Source organism: Dendropsophus ebraccatus, chromosome 6, assembly GCF_027789765.1.
Source record: "Dendropsophus ebraccatus isolate aDenEbr1 chromosome 6, aDenEbr1.pat, whole genome shotgun sequence".
NCBI lineage: Eukaryota > Metazoa > Chordata > Amphibia > Anura > Hylidae > Dendropsophus > Dendropsophus ebraccatus.
The window spans coordinates 144,956,642-144,977,256 of NC_091459.1; the positions used below are offsets into that span (position 1 = coordinate 144,956,642).

Here is a 20,615-nt window from a genome sequence, read left to right on the forward strand (position 1 = left end):
AATTCACATTCTAAACTGCAGACACTGTCAGGTAGCTCTTAGGTCAGGAAGACACATGAGCTAACAGTGTCAGCCATTTGGAACATCAATTGCAGCTGACAGAGTCAGCTTTGCTTTGATTTCACTAGGAAAATTAGTGAGCGAGAAAAAGAAAAATAGTCCTTTTAGTGTCAAGCGTTGGTGGTATAGTGGTGAGCATAGCTGCCTTCCAAGCAGTTGACCCGGGTTCGATTCCCGGCCAACGCATCCTTTGAGTTTTTCTCACCTATCTCCTGTGCTTGCGCTTTCATGATGAAAAGTGAGAAGAATGAGTGGGCCCAAGCTGGTTTCGACCCCGTGGGCAACTAAGTAAAAGTGACTGCCTTCTTGACAGATGATGGACTGTTGAGGAGAACCTGTCAGCTGCAATTCACATTCTAAACTGCAGACACTGTCAGGTAGCTCTTAGGTCAGGAAGACACATGAGCTAACAGTGTCAGCCATTTGGAACATCAATTGCAGCTGACAGAGTCAGCTTTGCTTTGATTTCACTAGGAAAATTAGTGAGCGAGAAAAAGAAAAATAGTCCTTTTAGTGTCAAGCGTTGGTGGTATAGTGGTGAGCATAGCTGCCTTCCAAGCAGTTGACCCGGGTTCGATTCCCGGCCAACGCATCCTTTGAGTTTTTCTCACCTATCTCCTGTGCTTGCGCTTTCATGATGAAAAGTGAGAAGAATGAGTGGGCCCAAGCTGGTTTCGACCCCGTGGGCAACTAAGTAAAAGTGACTGCCTTCTTGACAGATGATGGACTGTTGAGGAGAACCTGTCAGCTGCAATTCACATTCTAAACTGCAGACACTGTCAGGTAGCTCTTAGGTCAGGAAGACACATGAGCTAACAGTGTCAGCCATTTGGAACATCAATTGCAGCTGACAGAGTCAGCTTTGCTTTGATTTCACTAGGAAAATTAGTGAGCGAGAAAAAGAAAAATAGTCCTTTTAGTGTCAAGCGTTGGTGGTATAGTGGTGAGCATAGCTGCCTTCCAAGCAGTTGACCCGGGTTCGATTCCCGGCCAACGCATCCTTTGAGTTTTTCTCACCTATCTCCTGTGCTTGCGCTTTCATGATGAAAAGTGAGAAGAATGAGTGGGCCCAAGCTGGTTTCGACCCCGTGGGCAACTAAGTAAAAGTGACTGCCTTCTTGACAGATGATGGACTGTTGAGGAGAACCTGTCAGCTGCAATTCACATTCTAAACTGCAGACACTGTCAGGTAGCTCTTAGGTCAGGAAGACACATGAGCTAACAGTGTCAGCCATTTGGAACATCAATTGCAGCTGACAGAGTCAGCTTTGCTTTGATTTCACTAGGAAAATTAGTGAGCGAGAAAAAGAAAAATAGTCCTTTTAGTGTCAAGCGTTGGTGGTATAGTGGTGAGCATAGCTGCCTTCCAAGCAGTTGACCCGGGTTCGATTCCCGGCCAACGCATCCTTTGAGTTTTTCTCACCTATCTCCTGTGCTTGCGCTTTCATGATGAAAAGTGAGAAGAATGAGTGGGCCCAAGCTGGTTTCGACCCCGTGGGCAACTAAGTAAAAGTGACTGCCTTCTTGACAGATGATGGACTGTTGAGGAGAACCTGTCAGCTGCAATTCACATTCTAAACTGCAGACACTGTCAGGTAGCTCTTAGGTCAGGAAGACACATGAGCTAACAGTGTCAGCCATTTGGAACATCAATTGCAGCTGACAGAGTCAGCTTTGCTTTGATTTCACTAGGAAAATTAGTGAGCGAGAAAAAGAAAAATAGTCCTTTTAGTGTCAAGCGTTGGTGGTATAGTGGTGAGCATAGCTGCCTTCCAAGCAGTTGACCCGGGTTCGATTCCCGGCCAACGCATCCTTTGAGTTTTTCTCACCTATCTCCTGTGCTTGCGCTTTCATGATGAAAAGTGAGAAGAATGAGTGGGCCCAAGCTGGTTTCGACCCCGTGGGCAACTAAGTAAAAGTGACTGCCTTCTTGACAGATGATGGACTGTTGAGGAGAACCTGTCAGCTGCAATTCACATTCTAAACTGCAGACACTGTCAGGTAGCTCTTAGGTCAGGAAGACACATGAGCTAACAGTGTCAGCCATTTGGAACATCAATTGCAGCTGACAGAGTCAGCTTTGCTTTGATTTCACTAGGAAAATTAGTGAGCGAGAAAAAGAAAAATAGTCCTTTTAGTGTCAAGCGTTGGTGGTATAGTGGTGAGCATAGCTGCCTTCCAAGCAGTTGACCCGGGTTCGATTCCCGGCCAACGCATCCTTTGAGTTTTTCTCACCTATCTCCTGTGCTTGCGCTTTCATGATGAAAAGTGAGAAGAATGAGTGGGCCCAAGCTGGTTTCGACCCCGTGGGCAACTAAGTAAAAGTGACTGCCTTCTTGACAGATGATGGACTGTTGAGGAGAACCTGTCAGCTGCAATTCACATTCTAAACTGCAGACACTGTCAGGTAGCTCTTAGGTCAGGAAGACACATGAGCTAACAGTGTCAGCCATTTGGAACATCAATTGCAGCTGACAGAGTCAGCTTTGCTTTGATTTCACTAGGAAAATTAGTGAGCGAGAAAAAGAAAAATAGTCCTTTTAGTGTCAAGCGTTGGTGGTATAGTGGTGAGCATAGCTGCCTTCCAAGCAGTTGACCCGGGTTCGATTCCCGGCCAACGCATCCTTTGAGTTTTTCTCACCTATCTCCTGTGCTTGCGCTTTCATGATGAAAAGTGAGAAGAATGAGTGGGCCCAAGCTGGTTTCGACCCCGTGGGCAACTAAGTAAAAGTGACTGCCTTCTTGACAGATGATGGACTGTTGAGGAGAACCTGTCAGCTGCAATTCACATTCTAAACTGCAGACACTGTCAGGTAGCTCTTAGGTCAGGAAGACACATGAGCTAACAGTGTCAGCCATTTGGAACATCAATTGCAGCTGACAGAGTCAGCTTTGCTTTGATTTCACTAGGAAAATTAGTGAGCGAGAAAAAGAAAAATAGTCCTTTTAGTGTCAAGCGTTGGTGGTATAGTGGTGAGCATAGCTGCCTTCCAAGCAGTTGACCCGGGTTCGATTCCCGGCCAACGCATCCTTTGAGTTTTTCTCACCTATCTCCTGTGCTTGCGCTTTCATGATGAAAAGTGAGAAGAATGAGTGGGCCCAAGCTGGTTTCGACCCCGTGGGCAACTAAGTAAAAGTGACTGCCTTCTTGACAGATGATGGACTGTTGAGGAGAACCTGTCAGCTGCAATTCACATTCTAAACTGCAGACACTGTCAGGTAGCTCTTAGGTCAGGAAGACACATGAGCTAACAGTGTCAGCCATTTGGAACATCAATTGCAGCTGACAGAGTCAGCTTTGCTTTGATTTCACTAGGAAAATTAGTGAGCGAGAAAAAGAAAAATAGTCCTTTTAGTGTCAAGCGTTGGTGGTATAGTGGTGAGCATAGCTGCCTTCCAAGCAGTTGACCCGGGTTCGATTCCCGGCCAACGCATCCTTTGAGTTTTTCTCACCTATCTCCTGTGCTTGCGCTTTCATGATGAAAAGTGAGAAGAATGAGTGGGCCCAAGCTGGTTTCGACCCCGTGGGCAACTAAGTAAAAGTGACTGCCTTCTTGACAGATGATGGACTGTTGAGGAGAACCTGTCAGCTGCAATTCACATTCTAAACTGCAGACACTGTCAGGTAGCTCTTAGGTCAGGAAGACACATGAGCTAACAGTGTCAGCCATTTGGAACATCAATTGCAGCTGACAGAGTCAGCTTTGCTTTGATTTCACTAGGAAAATTAGTGAGCGAGAAAAAGAAAAATAGTCCTTTTAGTGTCAAGCGTTGGTGGTATAGTGGTGAGCATAGCTGCCTTCCAAGCAGTTGACCCGGGTTCGATTCCCGGCCAACGCATCCTTTGAGTTTTTCTCACCTATCTCCTGTGCTTGCGCTTTCATGATGAAAAGTGAGAAGAATGAGTGGGCCCAAGCTGGTTTCGACCCCGTGGGCAACTAAGTAAAAGTGACTGCCTTCTTGACAGATGATGGACTGTTGAGGAGAACCTGTCAGCTGCAATTCACATTCTAAACTGCAGACACTGTCAGGTAGCTCTTAGGTCAGGAAGACACATGAGCTAACAGTGTCAGCCATTTGGAACATCAATTGCAGCTGACAGAGTCAGCTTTGCTTTGATTTCACTAGGAAAATTAGTGAGCGAGAAAAAGAAAAATAGTCCTTTTAGTGTCAAGCGTTGGTGGTATAGTGGTGAGCATAGCTGCCTTCCAAGCAGTTGACCCGGGTTCGATTCCCGGCCAACGCATCCTTTGAGTTTTTCTCACCTATCTCCTGTGCTTGCGCTTTCATGATGAAAAGTGAGAAGAATGAGTGGGCCCAAGCTGGTTTCGACCCCGTGGGCAACTAAGTAAAAGTGACTGCCTTCTTGACAGATGATGGACTGTTGAGGAGAACCTGTCAGCTGCAATTCACATTCTAAACTGCAGACACTGTCAGGTAGCTCTTAGGTCAGGAAGACACATGAGCTAACAGTGTCAGCCATTTGGAACATCAATTGCAGCTGACAGAGTCAGCTTTGCTTTGATTTCACTAGGAAAATTAGTGAGCGAGAAAAAGAAAAATAGTCCTTTTAGTGTCAAGCGTTGGTGGTATAGTGGTGAGCATAGCTGCCTTCCAAGCAGTTGACCCGGGTTCGATTCCCGGCCAACGCATCCTTTGAGTTTTTCTCACCTATCTCCTGTGCTTGCGCTTTCATGATGAAAAGTGAGAAGAATGAGTGGGCCCAAGCTGGTTTCGACCCCGTGGGCAACTAAGTAAAAGTGACTGCCTTCTTGACAGATGATGGACTGTTGAGGAGAACCTGTCAGCTGCAATTCACATTCTAAACTGCAGACACTGTCAGGTAGCTCTTAGGTCAGGAAGACACATGAGCTAACAGTGTCAGCCATTTGGAACATCAATTGCAGCTGACAGAGTCAGCTTTGCTTTGATTTCACTAGGAAAATTAGTGAGCGAGAAAAAGAAAAATAGTCCTTTTAGTGTCAAGCGTTGGTGGTATAGTGGTGAGCATAGCTGCCTTCCAAGCAGTTGACCCGGGTTCGATTCCCGGCCAACGCATCCTTTGAGTTTTTCTCACCTATCTCCTGTGCTTGCGCTTTCATGATGAAAAGTGAGAAGAATGAGTGGGCCCAAGCTGGTTTCGACCCCGTGGGCAACTAAGTAAAAGTGACTGCCTTCTTGACAGATGATGGACTGTTGAGGAGAACCTGTCAGCTGCAATTCACATTCTAAACTGCAGACACTGTCAGGTAGCTCTTAGGTCAGGAAGACACATGAGCTAACAGTGTCAGCCATTTGGAACATCAATTGCAGCTGACAGAGTCAGCTTTGCTTTGATTTCACTAGGAAAATTAGTGAGCGAGAAAAAGAAAAATAGTCCTTTTAGTGTCAAGCGTTGGTGGTATAGTGGTGAGCATAGCTGCCTTCCAAGCAGTTGACCCGGGTTCGATTCCCGGCCAACGCATCCTTTGAGTTTTTCTCACCTATCTCCTGTGCTTGCGCTTTCATGATGAAAAGTGAGAAGAATGAGTGGGCCCAAGCTGGTTTCGACCCCGTGGGCAACTAAGTAAAAGTGACTGCCTTCTTGACAGATGATGGACTGTTGAGGAGAACCTGTCAGCTGCAATTCACATTCTAAACTGCAGACACTGTCAGGTAGCTCTTAGGTCAGGAAGACACATGAGCTAACAGTGTCAGCCATTTGGAACATCAATTGCAGCTGACAGAGTCAGCTTTGCTTTGATTTCACTAGGAAAATTAGTGAGCGAGAAAAAGAAAAATAGTCCTTTTAGTGTCAAGCGTTGGTGGTATAGTGGTGAGCATAGCTGCCTTCCAAGCAGTTGACCCGGGTTCGATTCCCGGCCAACGCATCCTTTGAGTTTTTCTCACCTATCTCCTGTGCTTGCGCTTTCATGATGAAAAGTGAGAAGAATGAGTGGGCCCAAGCTGGTTTCGACCCCGTGGGCAACTAAGTAAAAGTGACTGCCTTCTTGACAGATGATGGACTGTTGAGGAGAACCTGTCAGCTGCAATTCACATTCTAAACTGCAGACACTGTCAGGTAGCTCTTAGGTCAGGAAGACACATGAGCTAACAGTGTCAGCCATTTGGAACATCAATTGCAGCTGACAGAGTCAGCTTTGCTTTGATTTCACTAGGAAAATTAGTGAGCGAGAAAAAGAAAAATAGTCCTTTTAGTGTCAAGCGTTGGTGGTATAGTGGTGAGCATAGCTGCCTTCCAAGCAGTTGACCCGGGTTCGATTCCCGGCCAACGCATCCTTTGAGTTTTTCTCACCTATCTCCTGTGCTTGCGCTTTCATGATGAAAAGTGAGAAGAATGAGTGGGCCCAAGCTGGTTTCGACCCCGTGGGCAACTAAGTAAAAGTGACTGCCTTCTTGACAGATGATGGACTGTTGAGGAGAACCTGTCAGCTGCAATTCACATTCTAAACTGCAGACACTGTCAGGTAGCTCTTAGGTCAGGAAGACACATGAGCTAACAGTGTCAGCCATTTGGAACATCAATTGCAGCTGACAGAGTCAGCTTTGCTTTGATTTCACTAGGAAAATTAGTGAGCGAGAAAAAGAAAAATAGTCCTTTTAGTGTCAAGCGTTGGTGGTATAGTGGTGAGCATAGCTGCCTTCCAAGCAGTTGACCCGGGTTCGATTCCCGGCCAACGCATCCTTTGAGTTTTTCTCACCTATCTCCTGTGCTTGCGCTTTCATGATGAAAAGTGAGAAGAATGAGTGGGCCCAAGCTGGTTTCGACCCCGTGGGCAACTAAGTAAAAGTGACTGCCTTCTTGACAGATGATGGACTGTTGAGGAGAACCTGTCAGCTGCAATTCACATTCTAAACTGCAGACACTGTCAGGTAGCTCTTAGGTCAGGAAGACACATGAGCTAACAGTGTCAGCCATTTGGAACATCAATTGCAGCTGACAGAGTCAGCTTTGCTTTGATTTCACTAGGAAAATTAGTGAGCGAGAAAAAGAAAAATAGTCCTTTTAGTGTCAAGCGTTGGTGGTATAGTGGTGAGCATAGCTGCCTTCCAAGCAGTTGACCCGGGTTCGATTCCCGGCCAACGCATCCTTTGAGTTTTTCTCACCTATCTCCTGTGCTTGCGCTTTCATGATGAAAAGTGAGAAGAATGAGTGGGCCCAAGCTGGTTTCGACCCCGTGGGCAACTAAGTAAAAGTGACTGCCTTCTTGACAGATGATGGACTGTTGAGGAGAACCTGTCAGCTGCAATTCACATTCTAAACTGCAGACACTGTCAGGTAGCTCTTAGGTCAGGAAGACACATGAGCTAACAGTGTCAGCCATTTGGAACATCAATTGCAGCTGACAGAGTCAGCTTTGCTTTGATTTCACTAGGAAAATTAGTGAGCGAGAAAAAGAAAAATAGTCCTTTTAGTGTCAAGCGTTGGTGGTATAGTGGTGAGCATAGCTGCCTTCCAAGCAGTTGACCCGGGTTCGATTCCCGGCCAACGCATCCTTTGAGTTTTTCTCACCTATCTCCTGTGCTTGCGCTTTCATGATGAAAAGTGAGAAGAATGAGTGGGCCCAAGCTGGTTTCGACCCCGTGGGCAACTAAGTAAAAGTGACTGCCTTCTTGACAGATGATGGACTGTTGAGGAGAACCTGTCAGCTGCAATTCACATTCTAAACTGCAGACACTGTCAGGTAGCTCTTAGGTCAGGAAGACACATGAGCTAACAGTGTCAGCCATTTGGAACATCAATTGCAGCTGACAGAGTCAGCTTTGCTTTGATTTCACTAGGAAAATTAGTGAGCGAGAAAAAGAAAAATAGTCCTTTTAGTGTCAAGCGTTGGTGGTATAGTGGTGAGCATAGCTGCCTTCCAAGCAGTTGACCCGGGTTCGATTCCCGGCCAACGCATCCTTTGAGTTTTTCTCACCTATCTCCTGTGCTTGCGCTTTCATGATGAAAAGTGAGAAGAATGAGTGGGCCCAAGCTGGTTTCGACCCCGTGGGCAACTAAGTAAAAGTGACTGCCTTCTTGACAGATGATGGACTGTTGAGGAGAACCTGTCAGCTGCAATTCACATTCTAAACTGCAGACACTGTCAGGTAGCTCTTAGGTCAGGAAGACACATGAGCTAACAGTGTCAGCCATTTGGAACATCAATTGCAGCTGACAGAGTCAGCTTTGCTTTGATTTCACTAGGAAAATTAGTGAGCGAGAAAAAGAAAAATAGTCCTTTTAGTGTCAAGCGTTGGTGGTATAGTGGTGAGCATAGCTGCCTTCCAAGCAGTTGACCCGGGTTCGATTCCCGGCCAACGCATCCTTTGAGTTTTTCTCACCTATCTCCTGTGCTTGCGCTTTCATGATGAAAAGTGAGAAGAATGAGTGGGCCCAAGCTGGTTTCGACCCCGTGGGCAACTAAGTAAAAGTGACTGCCTTCTTGACAGATGATGGACTGTTGAGGAGAACCTGTCAGCTGCAATTCACATTCTAAACTGCAGACACTGTCAGGTAGCTCTTAGGTCAGGAAGACACATGAGCTAACAGTGTCAGCCATTTGGAACATCAATTGCAGCTGACAGAGTCAGCTTTGCTTTGATTTCACTAGGAAAATTAGTGAGCGAGAAAAAGAAAAATAGTCCTTTTAGTGTCAAGCGTTGGTGGTATAGTGGTGAGCATAGCTGCCTTCCAAGCAGTTGACCCGGGTTCGATTCCCGGCCAACGCATCCTTTGAGTTTTTCTCACCTATCTCCTGTGCTTGCGCTTTCATGATGAAAAGTGAGAAGAATGAGTGGGCCCAAGCTGGTTTCGACCCCGTGGGCAACTAAGTAAAAGTGACTGCCTTCTTGACAGATGATGGACTGTTGAGGAGAACCTGTCAGCTGCAATTCACATTCTAAACTGCAGACACTGTCAGGTAGCTCTTAGGTCAGGAAGACACATGAGCTAACAGTGTCAGCCATTTGGAACATCAATTGCAGCTGACAGAGTCAGCTTTGCTTTGATTTCACTAGGAAAATTAGTGAGCGAGAAAAAGAAAAATAGTCCTTTTAGTGTCAAGCGTTGGTGGTATAGTGGTGAGCATAGCTGCCTTCCAAGCAGTTGACCCGGGTTCGATTCCCGGCCAACGCATCCTTTGAGTTTTTCTCACCTATCTCCTGTGCTTGCGCTTTCATGATGAAAAGTGAGAAGAATGAGTGGGCCCAAGCTGGTTTCGACCCCGTGGGCAACTAAGTAAAAGTGACTGCCTTCTTGACAGATGATGGACTGTTGAGGAGAACCTGTCAGCTGCAATTCACATTCTAAACTGCAGACACTGTCAGGTAGCTCTTAGGTCAGGAAGACACATGAGCTAACAGTGTCAGCCATTTGGAACATCAATTGCAGCTGACAGAGTCAGCTTTGCTTTGATTTCACTAGGAAAATTAGTGAGCGAGAAAAAGAAAAATAGTCCTTTTAGTGTCAAGCGTTGGTGGTATAGTGGTGAGCATAGCTGCCTTCCAAGCAGTTGACCCGGGTTCGATTCCCGGCCAACGCATCCTTTGAGTTTTTCTCACCTATCTCCTGTGCTTGCGCTTTCATGATGAAAAGTGAGAAGAATGAGTGGGCCCAAGCTGGTTTCGACCCCGTGGGCAACTAAGTAAAAGTGACTGCCTTCTTGACAGATGATGGACTGTTGAGGAGAACCTGTCAGCTGCAATTCACATTCTAAACTGCAGACACTGTCAGGTAGCTCTTAGGTCAGGAAGACACATGAGCTAACAGTGTCAGCCATTTGGAACATCAATTGCAGCTGACAGAGTCAGCTTTGCTTTGATTTCACTAGGAAAATTAGTGAGCGAGAAAAAGAAAAATAGTCCTTTTAGTGTCAAGCGTTGGTGGTATAGTGGTGAGCATAGCTGCCTTCCAAGCAGTTGACCCGGGTTCGATTCCCGGCCAACGCATCCTTTGAGTTTTTCTCACCTATCTCCTGTGCTTGCGCTTTCATGATGAAAAGTGAGAAGAATGAGTGGGCCCAAGCTGGTTTCGACCCCGTGGGCAACTAAGTAAAAGTGACTGCCTTCTTGACAGATGATGGACTGTTGAGGAGAACCTGTCAGCTGCAATTCACATTCTAAACTGCAGACACTGTCAGGTAGCTCTTAGGTCAGGAAGACACATGAGCTAACAGTGTCAGCCATTTGGAACATCAATTGCAGCTGACAGAGTCAGCTTTGCTTTGATTTCACTAGGAAAATTAGTGAGCGAGAAAAAGAAAAATAGTCCTTTTAGTGTCAAGCGTTGGTGGTATAGTGGTGAGCATAGCTGCCTTCCAAGCAGTTGACCCGGGTTCGATTCCCGGCCAACGCATCCTTTGAGTTTTTCTCACCTATCTCCTGTGCTTGCGCTTTCATGATGAAAAGTGAGAAGAATGAGTGGGCCCAAGCTGGTTTCGACCCCGTGGGCAACTAAGTAAAAGTGACTGCCTTCTTGACAGATGATGGACTGTTGAGGAGAACCTGTCAGCTGCAATTCACATTCTAAACTGCAGACACTGTCAGGTAGCTCTTAGGTCAGGAAGACACATGAGCTAACAGTGTCAGCCATTTGGAACATCAATTGCAGCTGACAGAGTCAGCTTTGCTTTGATTTCACTAGGAAAATTAGTGAGCGAGAAAAAGAAAAATAGTCCTTTTAGTGTCAAGCGTTGGTGGTATAGTGGTGAGCATAGCTGCCTTCCAAGCAGTTGACCCGGGTTCGATTCCCGGCCAACGCATCCTTTGAGTTTTTCTCACCTATCTCCTGTGCTTGCGCTTTCATGATGAAAAGTGAGAAGAATGAGTGGGCCCAAGCTGGTTTCGACCCCGTGGGCAACTAAGTAAAAGTGACTGCCTTCTTGACAGATGATGGACTGTTGAGGAGAACCTGTCAGCTGCAATTCACATTCTAAACTGCAGACACTGTCAGGTAGCTCTTAGGTCAGGAAGACACATGAGCTAACAGTGTCAGCCATTTGGAACATCAATTGCAGCTGACAGAGTCAGCTTTGCTTTGATTTCACTAGGAAAATTAGTGAGCGAGAAAAAGAAAAATAGTCCTTTTAGTGTCAAGCGTTGGTGGTATAGTGGTGAGCATAGCTGCCTTCCAAGCAGTTGACCCGGGTTCGATTCCCGGCCAACGCATCCTTTGAGTTTTTCTCACCTATCTCCTGTGCTTGCGCTTTCATGATGAAAAGTGAGAAGAATGAGTGGGCCCAAGCTGGTTTCGACCCCGTGGGCAACTAAGTAAAAGTGACTGCCTTCTTGACAGATGATGGACTGTTGAGGAGAACCTGTCAGCTGCAATTCACATTCTAAACTGCAGACACTGTCAGGTAGCTCTTAGGTCAGGAAGACACATGAGCTAACAGTGTCAGCCATTTGGAACATCAATTGCAGCTGACAGAGTCAGCTTTGCTTTGATTTCACTAGGAAAATTAGTGAGCGAGAAAAAGAAAAATAGTCCTTTTAGTGTCAAGCGTTGGTGGTATAGTGGTGAGCATAGCTGCCTTCCAAGCAGTTGACCCGGGTTCGATTCCCGGCCAACGCATCCTTTGAGTTTTTCTCACCTATCTCCTGTGCTTGCGCTTTCATGATGAAAAGTGAGAAGAATGAGTGGGCCCAAGCTGGTTTCGACCCCGTGGGCAACTAAGTAAAAGTGACTGCCTTCTTGACAGATGATGGACTGTTGAGGAGAACCTGTCAGCTGCAATTCACATTCTAAACTGCAGACACTGTCAGGTAGCTCTTAGGTCAGGAAGACACATGAGCTAACAGTGTCAGCCATTTGGAACATCAATTGCAGCTGACAGAGTCAGCTTTGCTTTGATTTCACTAGGAAAATTAGTGAGCGAGAAAAAGAAAAATAGTCCTTTTAGTGTCAAGCGTTGGTGGTATAGTGGTGAGCATAGCTGCCTTCCAAGCAGTTGACCCGGGTTCGATTCCCGGCCAACGCATCCTTTGAGTTTTTCTCACCTATCTCCTGTGCTTGCGCTTTCATGATGAAAAGTGAGAAGAATGAGTGGGCCCAAGCTGGTTTCGACCCCGTGGGCAACTAAGTAAAAGTGACTGCCTTCTTGACAGATGATGGACTGTTGAGGAGAACCTGTCAGCTGCAATTCACATTCTAAACTGCAGACACTGTCAGGTAGCTCTTAGGTCAGGAAGACACATGAGCTAACAGTGTCAGCCATTTGGAACATCAATTGCAGCTGACAGAGTCAGCTTTGCTTTGATTTCACTAGGAAAATTAGTGAGCGAGAAAAAGAAAAATAGTCCTTTTAGTGTCAAGCGTTGGTGGTATAGTGGTGAGCATAGCTGCCTTCCAAGCAGTTGACCCGGGTTCGATTCCCGGCCAACGCATCCTTTGAGTTTTTCTCACCTATCTCCTGTGCTTGCGCTTTCATGATGAAAAGTGAGAAGAATGAGTGGGCCCAAGCTGGTTTCGACCCCGTGGGCAACTAAGTAAAAGTGACTGCCTTCTTGACAGATGATGGACTGTTGAGGAGAACCTGTCAGCTGCAATTCACATTCTAAACTGCAGACACTGTCAGGTAGCTCTTAGGTCAGGAAGACACATGAGCTAACAGTGTCAGCCATTTGGAACATCAATTGCAGCTGACAGAGTCAGCTTTGCTTTGATTTCACTAGGAAAATTAGTGAGCGAGAAAAAGAAAAATAGTCCTTTTAGTGTCAAGCGTTGGTGGTATAGTGGTGAGCATAGCTGCCTTCCAAGCAGTTGACCCGGGTTCGATTCCCGGCCAACGCATCCTTTGAGTTTTTCTCACCTATCTCCTGTGCTTGCGCTTTCATGATGAAAAGTGAGAAGAATGAGTGGGCCCAAGCTGGTTTCGACCCCGTGGGCAACTAAGTAAAAGTGACTGCCTTCTTGACAGATGATGGACTGTTGAGGAGAACCTGTCAGCTGCAATTCACATTCTAAACTGCAGACACTGTCAGGTAGCTCTTAGGTCAGGAAGACACATGAGCTAACAGTGTCAGCCATTTGGAACATCAATTGCAGCTGACAGAGTCAGCTTTGCTTTGATTTCACTAGGAAAATTAGTGAGCGAGAAAAAGAAAAATAGTCCTTTTAGTGTCAAGCGTTGGTGGTATAGTGGTGAGCATAGCTGCCTTCCAAGCAGTTGACCCGGGTTCGATTCCCGGCCAACGCATCCTTTGAGTTTTTCTCACCTATCTCCTGTGCTTGCGCTTTCATGATGAAAAGTGAGAAGAATGAGTGGGCCCAAGCTGGTTTCGACCCCGTGGGCAACTAAGTAAAAGTGACTGCCTTCTTGACAGATGATGGACTGTTGAGGAGAACCTGTCAGCTGCAATTCACATTCTAAACTGCAGACACTGTCAGGTAGCTCTTAGGTCAGGAAGACACATGAGCTAACAGTGTCAGCCATTTGGAACATCAATTGCAGCTGACAGAGTCAGCTTTGCTTTGATTTCACTAGGAAAATTAGTGAGCGAGAAAAAGAAAAATAGTCCTTTTAGTGTCAAGCGTTGGTGGTATAGTGGTGAGCATAGCTGCCTTCCAAGCAGTTGACCCGGGTTCGATTCCCGGCCAACGCATCCTTTGAGTTTTTCTCACCTATCTCCTGTGCTTGCGCTTTCATGATGAAAAGTGAGAAGAATGAGTGGGCCCAAGCTGGTTTCGACCCCGTGGGCAACTAAGTAAAAGTGACTGCCTTCTTGACAGATGATGGACTGTTGAGGAGAACCTGTCAGCTGCAATTCACATTCTAAACTGCAGACACTGTCAGGTAGCTCTTAGGTCAGGAAGACACATGAGCTAACAGTGTCAGCCATTTGGAACATCAATTGCAGCTGACAGAGTCAGCTTTGCTTTGATTTCACTAGGAAAATTAGTGAGCGAGAAAAAGAAAAATAGTCCTTTTAGTGTCAAGCGTTGGTGGTATAGTGGTGAGCATAGCTGCCTTCCAAGCAGTTGACCCGGGTTCGATTCCCGGCCAACGCATCCTTTGAGTTTTTCTCACCTATCTCCTGTGCTTGCGCTTTCATGATGAAAAGTGAGAAGAATGAGTGGGCCCAAGCTGGTTTCGACCCCGTGGGCAACTAAGTAAAAGTGACTGCCTTCTTGACAGATGATGGACTGTTGAGGAGAACCTGTCAGCTGCAATTCACATTCTAAACTGCAGACACTGTCAGGTAGCTCTTAGGTCAGGAAGACACATGAGCTAACAGTGTCAGCCATTTGGAACATCAATTGCAGCTGACAGAGTCAGCTTTGCTTTGATTTCACTAGGAAAATTAGTGAGCGAGAAAAAGAAAAATAGTCCTTTTAGTGTCAAGCGTTGGTGGTATAGTGGTGAGCATAGCTGCCTTCCAAGCAGTTGACCCGGGTTCGATTCCCGGCCAACGCATCCTTTGAGTTTTTCTCACCTATCTCCTGTGCTTGCGCTTTCATGATGAAAAGTGAGAAGAATGAGTGGGCCCAAGCTGGTTTCGACCCCGTGGGCAACTAAGTAAAAGTGACTGCCTTCTTGACAGATGATGGACTGTTGAGGAGAACCTGTCAGCTGCAATTCACATTCTAAACTGCAGACACTGTCAGGTAGCTCTTAGGTCAGGAAGACACATGAGCTAACAGTGTCAGCCATTTGGAACATCAATTGCAGCTGACAGAGTCAGCTTTGCTTTGATTTCACTAGGAAAATTAGTGAGCGAGAAAAAGAAAAATAGTCCTTTTAGTGTCAAGCGTTGGTGGTATAGTGGTGAGCATAGCTGCCTTCCAAGCAGTTGACCCGGGTTCGATTCCCGGCCAACGCATCCTTTGAGTTTTTCTCACCTATCTCCTGTGCTTGCGCTTTCATGATGAAAAGTGAGAAGAATGAGTGGGCCCAAGCTGGTTTCGACCCCGTGGGCAACTAAGTAAAAGTGACTGCCTTCTTGACAGATGATGGACTGTTGAGGAGAACCTGTCAGCTGCAATTCACATTCTAAACTGCAGACACTGTCAGGTAGCTCTTAGGTCAGGAAGACACATGAGCTAACAGTGTCAGCCATTTGGAACATCAATTGCAGCTGACAGAGTCAGCTTTGCTTTGATTTCACTAGGAAAATTAGTGAGCGAGAAAAAGAAAAATAGTCCTTTTAGTGTCAAGCGTTGGTGGTATAGTGGTGAGCATAGCTGCCTTCCAAGCAGTTGACCCGGGTTCGATTCCCGGCCAACGCATCCTTTGAGTTTTTCTCACCTATCTCCTGTGCTTGCGCTTTCATGATGAAAAGTGAGAAGAATGAGTGGGCCCAAGCTGGTTTCGACCCCGTGGGCAACTAAGTAAAAGTGACTGCCTTCTTGACAGATGATGGACTGTTGAGGAGAACCTGTCAGCTGCAATTCACATTCTAAACTGCAGACACTGTCAGGTAGCTCTTAGGTCAGGAAGACACATGAGCTAACAGTGTCAGCCATTTGGAACATCAATTGCAGCTGACAGAGTCAGCTTTGCTTTGATTTCACTAGGAAAATTAGTGAGCGAGAAAAAGAAAAATAGTCCTTTTAGTGTCAAGCGTTGGTGGTATAGTGGTGAGCATAGCTGCCTTCCAAGCAGTTGACCCGGGTTCGATTCCCGGCCAACGCATCCTTTGAGTTTTTCTCACCTATCTCCTGTGCTTGCGCTTTCATGATGAAAAGTGAGAAGAATGAGTGGGCCCAAGCTGGTTTCGACCCCGTGGGCAACTAAGTAAAAGTGACTGCCTTCTTGACAGATGATGGACTGTTGAGGAGAACCTGTCAGCTGCAATTCACATTCTAAACTGCAGACACTGTCAGGTAGCTCTTAGGTCAGGAAGACACATGAGCTAACAGTGTCAGCCATTTGGAACATCAATTGCAGCTGACAGAGTCAGCTTTGCTTTGATTTCACTAGGAAAATTAGTGAGCGAGAAAAAGAAAAATAGTCCTTTTAGTGTCAAGCGTTGGTGGTATAGTGGTGAGCATAGCTGCCTTCCAAGCAGTTGACCCGGGTTCGATTCCCGGCCAACGCATCCTTTGAGTTTTTCTCACCTATCTCCTGTGCTTGCGCTTTCATGATGAAAAGTGAGAAGAATGAGTGGGCCCAAGCTGGTTTCGACCCCGTGGGCAACTAAGTAAAAGTGACTGCCTTCTTGACAGATGATGGACTGTTGAGGAGAACCTGTCAGCTGCAATTCACATTCTAAACTGCAGACACTGTCAGGTAGCTCTTAGGTCAGGAAGACACATGAGCTAACAGTGTCAGCCATTTGGAACATCAATTGCAGCTGACAGAGTCAGCTTTGCTTTGATTTCACTAGGAAAATTAGTGAGCGAGAAAAAGAAAAATAGTCCTTTTAGTGTCAAGCGTTGGTGGTATAGTGGTGAGCATAGCTGCCTTCCAAGCAGTTGACCCGGGTTCGATTCCCGGCCAACGCATCCTTTGAGTTTTTCTCACCTATCTCCTGTGCTTGCGCTTTCATGATGAAAAGTGAGAAGAATGAGTGGGCCCAAGCTGGTTTCGACCCCGTGGGCAACTAAGTAAAAGTGACTGCCTTCTTGACAGATGATGGACTGTTGAGGAGAACCTGTCAGCTGCAATTCACATTCTAAACTGCAGACACTGTCAGGTAGCTCTTAGGTCAGGAAGACACATGAGCTAACAGTGTCAGCCATTTGGAACATCAATTGCAGCTGACAGAGTCAGCTTTGCTTTGATTTCACTAGGAAAATTAGTGAGCGAGAAAAAGAAAAATAGTCCTTTTAGTGTCAAGCGTTGGTGGTATAGTGGTGAGCATAGCTGCCTTCCAAGCAGTTGACCCGGGTTCGATTCCCGGCCAACGCATCCTTTGAGTTTTTCTCACCTATCTCCTGTGCTTGCGCTTTCATGATGAAAAGTGAGAAGAATGAGTGGGCCCAAGCTGGTTTCGACCCCGTGGGCAACTAAGTAAAAGTGACTGCCTTCTTGACAGATGATGGACTGTTGAGGAGAACCTGTCAGCTGCAATTCACATTCTAAACTGCAGACACTGTCAGGTAGCTCTTAGGTCAGGAAGACACATGAGCTAACAGTGTCAGCCATTTGGAACATCAATTGCAGCTGACAGAGTCAGCTTTGCTTTGATTTCACTAGGAAAATTAGTGAGCGAGAAAAAGAAAAATAGTCCTTTTAGTGTCAAGCGTTGGTGGTATAGTGGTGAGCATAGCTGCCTTCCAAGCAGTTGACCCGGGTTCGATTCCCGGCCAACGCATCCTTTGAGTTTTTCTCACCTATCTCCTGTGCTTGCGCTTTCATGATGAAAAGTGAGAAGAATGAGTGGGCCCAAGCTGGTTTCGACCCCGTGGGCAACTAAGTAAAAGTGACTGCCTTCTTGACAGATGATGGACTGTTGAGGAGAACCTGTCAGCTGCAATTCACATTCTAAACTGCAGACACTGTCAGGTAGCTCTTAGGTCAGGAAGACACATGAGCTAACAGTGTCAGCCATTTGGAACATCAATTGCAGCTGACAGAGTCAGCTTTGCTTTGATTTCACTAGGAAAATTAGTGAGCGAGAAAAAGAAAAATAGTCCTTTTAGTGTCAAGCGTTGGTGGTATAGTGGTGAGCATAGCTGCCTTCCAAGCAGTTGACCCGGGTTCGATTCCCGGCCAACGCATCCTTTGAGTTTTTCTCACCTATCTCCTGTGCTTGCGCTTTCATGATGAAAAGTGAGAAGAATGAGTGGGCCCAAGCTGGTTTCGACCCCGTGGGCAACTAAGTAAAAGTGACTGCCTTCTTGACAGATGATGGACTGTTGAGGAGAACCTGTCAGCTGCAATTCACATTCTAAACTGCAGACACTGTCAGGTAGCTCTTAGGTCAGGAAGACACATGAGCTAACAGTGTCAGCCATTTGGAACATCAATTGCAGCTGACAGAGTCAGCTTTGCTTTGATTTCACTAGGAAAATTAGTGAGCGAGAAAAAGAAAAATAGTCCTTTTAGTGTCAAGCGTTGGTGGTATAGTGGTGAGCATAGCTGCCTTCCAAGCAGTTGACCCGGGTTCGATTCCCGGCCAACGCATCCTTTGAGTTTTTCTCACCTATCTCCTGTGCTTGCGCTTTCATGATGAAAAGTGAGAAGAATGAGTGGGCCCAAGCTGGTTTCGACCCCGTGGGCAACTAAGTAAAAGTGACTGCCTTCTTGACAGATGATGGACTGTTGAGGAGAACCTGTCAGCTGCAATTCACATTCTAAACTGCAGACACTGTCAGGTAGCTCTTAGGTCAGGAAGACACATGAGCTAACAGTGTCAGCCATTTGGAACATCAATTGCAGCTGACAGAGTCAGCTTTGCTTTGATTTCACTAGGAAAATTAGTGAGCGAGAAAAAGAAAAATAGTCCTTTTAGTGTCAAGCGTTGGTGGTATAGTGGTGAGCATAGCTGCCTTCCAAGCAGTTGACCCGGGTTCGATTCCCGGCCAACGCATCCTTTGAGTTTTTCTCACCTATCTCCTGTGCTTGCGCTTTCATGATGAAAAGTGAGAAGAATGAGTGGGCCCAAGCTGGTTTCGACCCCGTGGGCAACTAAGTAAAAGTGACTGCCTTCTTGACAGATGATGGACTGTTGAGGAGAACCTGTCAGCTGCAATTCACATTCTAAACTGCAGACACTGTCAGGTAGCTCTTAGGTCAGGAAGACACATGAGCTAACAGTGTCAGCCATTTGGAACATCAATTGCAGCTGACAGAGTCAGCTTTGCTTTGATTTCACTAGGAAAATTAGTGAGCGAGAAAAAGAAAAATAGTCCTTTTAGTGTCAAGCGTTGGTGGTATAGTGGTGAGCATAGCTGCCTTCCAAGCAGTTGACCCGGGTTCGATTCCCGGCCAACGCATCCTTTGAGTTTTTCTCACCTATCTCCTGTGCTTGCGCTTTCATGATGAAAAGTGAGAAGAATGAGTGGGCCCAAGCTGGTTTCGACCCCGTGGGCAACTAAGTAAAAGTGACTGCCTTCTTGACAGATGATGGACTGTTGAGGAGAACCTGTCAGCTGCAATTCACATTCTAAACTGCAGACACTGTCAGGTAGCTCTTAGGTCAGGAAGACACATGAGCTAACAGTGTCAGCCATTTGGAACATCAATTGCAGCTGACAGAGTCAGCTTTGCTTTGATTTCACTAGGAAAATTAGTGAGCGAGAAAAAGAAAAATAGTCCTTTTAGTGTCAAGCGTTGGTGGTATAGTGGTGAGCATAGCTGCCTTCCAAGCAGTTGACCCGGGTTCGATTCCCGGCCAACGCATCCTTTGAGTTTTTCTCACCTATCTCCTGTGCTTGCGCTTTCATGATGAAAAGTGAGAAGAATGAGTGGGCCCAAGCTGGTTTCGACCCCGTGGGCAACTAAGTAAAAGTGACTGCCTTCTTGACAGATGATGGACTGTTGAGGAGAACCTGTCAGCTGCAATTCACATTCTAAACTGCAGACACTGTCAGGTAGCTCTTAGGTCAGGAAGACACATGAGCTAACAGTGTCAGCCATTTGGAACATCAATTGCAGCTGACAGAGTCAGCTTTGCTTTGATTTCACTAGGAAAATTAGTGAGCGAGAAAAAGAAAAATAGTCCTTTTAGTGTCAAGCGTTGGTGGTATAGTGGTGAGCATAGCTGCCTTCCAAGCAGTTGACCCGGGTTCGATTCCCGGCCAACGCATCCTTTGAGTTTTTCTCACCTATCTCCTGTGCTTGCGCTTTCATGATGAAAAGTGAGAAGAATGAGTGGGCCCAAGCTGGTTTCGACCCCGTGGGCAACTAAGTAAAAGTGACTGCCTTCTTGACAGATGATGGACTGTTGAGGAGAACCTGTCAGCTGCAATTCACATTCTAAACTGCAGACACTGTCAGGTAGCTCTTAGGTCAGGAAGACACATGAGCTAACAGTGTCAGCCATTTGGAACATCAATTGCAGCTGACAGAGTCAGCTTTGCTTTGATTTCACTAGGAAAATTAGTGAGCGAGAAAAAGAAAAATAGTCCTTTTAGTGTCAAGCGTTGGTGGTATAGTGGTGAGCATAGCTGCCTTCCAAGCAGTTGACCCGGGTTCGATTCCCGGCCAACGCATCCTTTGAGTTTTTCTCACCTATCTCCTGTGCTTGCGCTTTCATGATGAAAAGTGAGAAGAATGAGTGGGCCCAAGCTGGTTTCGACCCCGTGGGCAACTAAGTAAAAGTGACTGCCTTCTTGACAGATGATGGACTGTTGAGGAGAACCTGTCAGCTGCAATTCACATTCTAAACTGCAGACACTGTCAGGTAGCTCTTAGGTCAGGAAGACACATGAGCTAACAGTGTCAGCCATTTGGAACATCAATTGCAGCTGACAGAGTCAGCTTTGCTTTGATTTCACTAGGAAAATTAGTGAGCGAGAAAAAGAAAAATGGTCCTTTTAGTGTCAAGCGTTGGTGGTATAGTGGTGAGCATAGCTGCCTTCCAAGCAGTTGACCCGGGTTCGATTCCCGGCCAACGCATCCTTTGAGTTCTCACCTATCTCCTGTGCTTGCGCTTTCATGATGAAAAGTGAGAAGAATGAGTGGGCC

General features: G+C 46.3%; 51 non-coding genes across 51 annotated transcripts; all 51 read left to right on the forward strand.

Moving 5' to 3' along the window:
- The first annotated feature begins 174 nt into the window (after positions 1–174).
- On the forward strand, positions 175–246 carry TRNAG-UCC (transfer RNA glycine (anticodon UCC)). Its single transcript has one exon. It is a non-coding gene; the product is annotated as a tRNA-Gly (tRNA).
- A 334-nt stretch (positions 247–580) lies between these two features.
- On the forward strand, positions 581–652 carry TRNAG-UCC (transfer RNA glycine (anticodon UCC)). The gene has a single exon. It is a non-coding gene; the product is annotated as a tRNA-Gly (tRNA).
- A 334-nt stretch (positions 653–986) lies between these two features.
- On the forward strand, positions 987–1,058 carry TRNAG-UCC (transfer RNA glycine (anticodon UCC)). Its single transcript has one exon. It is a non-coding gene; the product is annotated as a tRNA-Gly (tRNA).
- Positions 1,059–1,392: 334 nt separating this feature from the next.
- On the forward strand, positions 1,393–1,464 carry TRNAG-UCC (transfer RNA glycine (anticodon UCC)). Its single transcript has one exon. It is a non-coding gene; the product is annotated as a tRNA-Gly (tRNA).
- A 334-nt stretch (positions 1,465–1,798) lies between these two features.
- On the forward strand, positions 1,799–1,870 carry TRNAG-UCC (transfer RNA glycine (anticodon UCC)). The gene has a single exon. It is a non-coding gene; the product is annotated as a tRNA-Gly (tRNA).
- A 334-nt stretch (positions 1,871–2,204) lies between these two features.
- On the forward strand, positions 2,205–2,276 carry TRNAG-UCC (transfer RNA glycine (anticodon UCC)). Its single transcript has one exon. It is a non-coding gene; the product is annotated as a tRNA-Gly (tRNA).
- A 334-nt stretch (positions 2,277–2,610) lies between these two features.
- TRNAG-UCC (transfer RNA glycine (anticodon UCC)) lies at positions 2,611–2,682 on the forward strand. The gene has a single exon. It is a non-coding gene; the product is annotated as a tRNA-Gly (tRNA).
- A 334-nt stretch (positions 2,683–3,016) lies between these two features.
- Positions 3,017–3,088, forward strand: TRNAG-UCC (transfer RNA glycine (anticodon UCC)). The gene has a single exon. It is a non-coding gene; the product is annotated as a tRNA-Gly (tRNA).
- A 334-nt stretch (positions 3,089–3,422) lies between these two features.
- On the forward strand, positions 3,423–3,494 carry TRNAG-UCC (transfer RNA glycine (anticodon UCC)). The gene has a single exon. It is a non-coding gene; the product is annotated as a tRNA-Gly (tRNA).
- Positions 3,495–3,828: 334 nt separating this feature from the next.
- On the forward strand, positions 3,829–3,900 carry TRNAG-UCC (transfer RNA glycine (anticodon UCC)). The gene has a single exon. It is a non-coding gene; the product is annotated as a tRNA-Gly (tRNA).
- Positions 3,901–4,234: 334 nt separating this feature from the next.
- TRNAG-UCC (transfer RNA glycine (anticodon UCC)) lies at positions 4,235–4,306 on the forward strand. The gene has a single exon. It is a non-coding gene; the product is annotated as a tRNA-Gly (tRNA).
- A 334-nt stretch (positions 4,307–4,640) lies between these two features.
- Positions 4,641–4,712, forward strand: TRNAG-UCC (transfer RNA glycine (anticodon UCC)). The gene has a single exon. It is a non-coding gene; the product is annotated as a tRNA-Gly (tRNA).
- Positions 4,713–5,046: 334 nt separating this feature from the next.
- TRNAG-UCC (transfer RNA glycine (anticodon UCC)) lies at positions 5,047–5,118 on the forward strand. The gene has a single exon. It is a non-coding gene; the product is annotated as a tRNA-Gly (tRNA).
- Positions 5,119–5,452: 334 nt separating this feature from the next.
- Positions 5,453–5,524, forward strand: TRNAG-UCC (transfer RNA glycine (anticodon UCC)). The gene has a single exon. It is a non-coding gene; the product is annotated as a tRNA-Gly (tRNA).
- Positions 5,525–5,858: 334 nt separating this feature from the next.
- TRNAG-UCC (transfer RNA glycine (anticodon UCC)) lies at positions 5,859–5,930 on the forward strand. The gene has a single exon. It is a non-coding gene; the product is annotated as a tRNA-Gly (tRNA).
- A 334-nt stretch (positions 5,931–6,264) lies between these two features.
- TRNAG-UCC (transfer RNA glycine (anticodon UCC)) lies at positions 6,265–6,336 on the forward strand. Its single transcript has one exon. It is a non-coding gene; the product is annotated as a tRNA-Gly (tRNA).
- Positions 6,337–6,670: 334 nt separating this feature from the next.
- TRNAG-UCC (transfer RNA glycine (anticodon UCC)) lies at positions 6,671–6,742 on the forward strand. The gene has a single exon. It is a non-coding gene; the product is annotated as a tRNA-Gly (tRNA).
- A 334-nt stretch (positions 6,743–7,076) lies between these two features.
- TRNAG-UCC (transfer RNA glycine (anticodon UCC)) lies at positions 7,077–7,148 on the forward strand. The gene has a single exon. It is a non-coding gene; the product is annotated as a tRNA-Gly (tRNA).
- A 334-nt stretch (positions 7,149–7,482) lies between these two features.
- TRNAG-UCC (transfer RNA glycine (anticodon UCC)) lies at positions 7,483–7,554 on the forward strand. Its single transcript has one exon. It is a non-coding gene; the product is annotated as a tRNA-Gly (tRNA).
- Positions 7,555–7,888: 334 nt separating this feature from the next.
- Positions 7,889–7,960, forward strand: TRNAG-UCC (transfer RNA glycine (anticodon UCC)). Its single transcript has one exon. It is a non-coding gene; the product is annotated as a tRNA-Gly (tRNA).
- A 334-nt stretch (positions 7,961–8,294) lies between these two features.
- On the forward strand, positions 8,295–8,366 carry TRNAG-UCC (transfer RNA glycine (anticodon UCC)). The gene has a single exon. It is a non-coding gene; the product is annotated as a tRNA-Gly (tRNA).
- Positions 8,367–8,700: 334 nt separating this feature from the next.
- TRNAG-UCC (transfer RNA glycine (anticodon UCC)) lies at positions 8,701–8,772 on the forward strand. The gene has a single exon. It is a non-coding gene; the product is annotated as a tRNA-Gly (tRNA).
- A 334-nt stretch (positions 8,773–9,106) lies between these two features.
- TRNAG-UCC (transfer RNA glycine (anticodon UCC)) lies at positions 9,107–9,178 on the forward strand. The gene has a single exon. It is a non-coding gene; the product is annotated as a tRNA-Gly (tRNA).
- Positions 9,179–9,512: 334 nt separating this feature from the next.
- TRNAG-UCC (transfer RNA glycine (anticodon UCC)) lies at positions 9,513–9,584 on the forward strand. Its single transcript has one exon. It is a non-coding gene; the product is annotated as a tRNA-Gly (tRNA).
- Positions 9,585–9,918: 334 nt separating this feature from the next.
- TRNAG-UCC (transfer RNA glycine (anticodon UCC)) lies at positions 9,919–9,990 on the forward strand. Its single transcript has one exon. It is a non-coding gene; the product is annotated as a tRNA-Gly (tRNA).
- Positions 9,991–10,324: 334 nt separating this feature from the next.
- TRNAG-UCC (transfer RNA glycine (anticodon UCC)) lies at positions 10,325–10,396 on the forward strand. Its single transcript has one exon. It is a non-coding gene; the product is annotated as a tRNA-Gly (tRNA).
- A 334-nt stretch (positions 10,397–10,730) lies between these two features.
- On the forward strand, positions 10,731–10,802 carry TRNAG-UCC (transfer RNA glycine (anticodon UCC)). Its single transcript has one exon. It is a non-coding gene; the product is annotated as a tRNA-Gly (tRNA).
- A 334-nt stretch (positions 10,803–11,136) lies between these two features.
- On the forward strand, positions 11,137–11,208 carry TRNAG-UCC (transfer RNA glycine (anticodon UCC)). The gene has a single exon. It is a non-coding gene; the product is annotated as a tRNA-Gly (tRNA).
- Positions 11,209–11,542: 334 nt separating this feature from the next.
- On the forward strand, positions 11,543–11,614 carry TRNAG-UCC (transfer RNA glycine (anticodon UCC)). The gene has a single exon. It is a non-coding gene; the product is annotated as a tRNA-Gly (tRNA).
- Positions 11,615–11,948: 334 nt separating this feature from the next.
- Positions 11,949–12,020, forward strand: TRNAG-UCC (transfer RNA glycine (anticodon UCC)). The gene has a single exon. It is a non-coding gene; the product is annotated as a tRNA-Gly (tRNA).
- A 334-nt stretch (positions 12,021–12,354) lies between these two features.
- Positions 12,355–12,426, forward strand: TRNAG-UCC (transfer RNA glycine (anticodon UCC)). Its single transcript has one exon. It is a non-coding gene; the product is annotated as a tRNA-Gly (tRNA).
- Positions 12,427–12,760: 334 nt separating this feature from the next.
- On the forward strand, positions 12,761–12,832 carry TRNAG-UCC (transfer RNA glycine (anticodon UCC)). The gene has a single exon. It is a non-coding gene; the product is annotated as a tRNA-Gly (tRNA).
- Positions 12,833–13,166: 334 nt separating this feature from the next.
- TRNAG-UCC (transfer RNA glycine (anticodon UCC)) lies at positions 13,167–13,238 on the forward strand. Its single transcript has one exon. It is a non-coding gene; the product is annotated as a tRNA-Gly (tRNA).
- Positions 13,239–13,572: 334 nt separating this feature from the next.
- On the forward strand, positions 13,573–13,644 carry TRNAG-UCC (transfer RNA glycine (anticodon UCC)). Its single transcript has one exon. It is a non-coding gene; the product is annotated as a tRNA-Gly (tRNA).
- Positions 13,645–13,978: 334 nt separating this feature from the next.
- TRNAG-UCC (transfer RNA glycine (anticodon UCC)) lies at positions 13,979–14,050 on the forward strand. The gene has a single exon. It is a non-coding gene; the product is annotated as a tRNA-Gly (tRNA).
- Positions 14,051–14,384: 334 nt separating this feature from the next.
- Positions 14,385–14,456, forward strand: TRNAG-UCC (transfer RNA glycine (anticodon UCC)). The gene has a single exon. It is a non-coding gene; the product is annotated as a tRNA-Gly (tRNA).
- Positions 14,457–14,790: 334 nt separating this feature from the next.
- On the forward strand, positions 14,791–14,862 carry TRNAG-UCC (transfer RNA glycine (anticodon UCC)). The gene has a single exon. It is a non-coding gene; the product is annotated as a tRNA-Gly (tRNA).
- A 334-nt stretch (positions 14,863–15,196) lies between these two features.
- On the forward strand, positions 15,197–15,268 carry TRNAG-UCC (transfer RNA glycine (anticodon UCC)). The gene has a single exon. It is a non-coding gene; the product is annotated as a tRNA-Gly (tRNA).
- Positions 15,269–15,602: 334 nt separating this feature from the next.
- TRNAG-UCC (transfer RNA glycine (anticodon UCC)) lies at positions 15,603–15,674 on the forward strand. Its single transcript has one exon. It is a non-coding gene; the product is annotated as a tRNA-Gly (tRNA).
- Positions 15,675–16,008: 334 nt separating this feature from the next.
- Positions 16,009–16,080, forward strand: TRNAG-UCC (transfer RNA glycine (anticodon UCC)). Its single transcript has one exon. It is a non-coding gene; the product is annotated as a tRNA-Gly (tRNA).
- Positions 16,081–16,414: 334 nt separating this feature from the next.
- Positions 16,415–16,486, forward strand: TRNAG-UCC (transfer RNA glycine (anticodon UCC)). Its single transcript has one exon. It is a non-coding gene; the product is annotated as a tRNA-Gly (tRNA).
- Positions 16,487–16,820: 334 nt separating this feature from the next.
- TRNAG-UCC (transfer RNA glycine (anticodon UCC)) lies at positions 16,821–16,892 on the forward strand. Its single transcript has one exon. It is a non-coding gene; the product is annotated as a tRNA-Gly (tRNA).
- Positions 16,893–17,226: 334 nt separating this feature from the next.
- Positions 17,227–17,298, forward strand: TRNAG-UCC (transfer RNA glycine (anticodon UCC)). Its single transcript has one exon. It is a non-coding gene; the product is annotated as a tRNA-Gly (tRNA).
- Positions 17,299–17,632: 334 nt separating this feature from the next.
- TRNAG-UCC (transfer RNA glycine (anticodon UCC)) lies at positions 17,633–17,704 on the forward strand. The gene has a single exon. It is a non-coding gene; the product is annotated as a tRNA-Gly (tRNA).
- Positions 17,705–18,038: 334 nt separating this feature from the next.
- On the forward strand, positions 18,039–18,110 carry TRNAG-UCC (transfer RNA glycine (anticodon UCC)). The gene has a single exon. It is a non-coding gene; the product is annotated as a tRNA-Gly (tRNA).
- Positions 18,111–18,444: 334 nt separating this feature from the next.
- Positions 18,445–18,516, forward strand: TRNAG-UCC (transfer RNA glycine (anticodon UCC)). The gene has a single exon. It is a non-coding gene; the product is annotated as a tRNA-Gly (tRNA).
- A 334-nt stretch (positions 18,517–18,850) lies between these two features.
- TRNAG-UCC (transfer RNA glycine (anticodon UCC)) lies at positions 18,851–18,922 on the forward strand. Its single transcript has one exon. It is a non-coding gene; the product is annotated as a tRNA-Gly (tRNA).
- Positions 18,923–19,256: 334 nt separating this feature from the next.
- Positions 19,257–19,328, forward strand: TRNAG-UCC (transfer RNA glycine (anticodon UCC)). The gene has a single exon. It is a non-coding gene; the product is annotated as a tRNA-Gly (tRNA).
- Positions 19,329–19,662: 334 nt separating this feature from the next.
- Positions 19,663–19,734, forward strand: TRNAG-UCC (transfer RNA glycine (anticodon UCC)). The gene has a single exon. It is a non-coding gene; the product is annotated as a tRNA-Gly (tRNA).
- Positions 19,735–20,068: 334 nt separating this feature from the next.
- Positions 20,069–20,140, forward strand: TRNAG-UCC (transfer RNA glycine (anticodon UCC)). The gene has a single exon. It is a non-coding gene; the product is annotated as a tRNA-Gly (tRNA).
- Positions 20,141–20,474: 334 nt separating this feature from the next.
- On the forward strand, positions 20,475–20,546 carry TRNAG-UCC (transfer RNA glycine (anticodon UCC)). Its single transcript has one exon. It is a non-coding gene; the product is annotated as a tRNA-Gly (tRNA).
- The last annotated feature ends 69 nt before the right edge of the window (positions 20,547–20,615 follow it).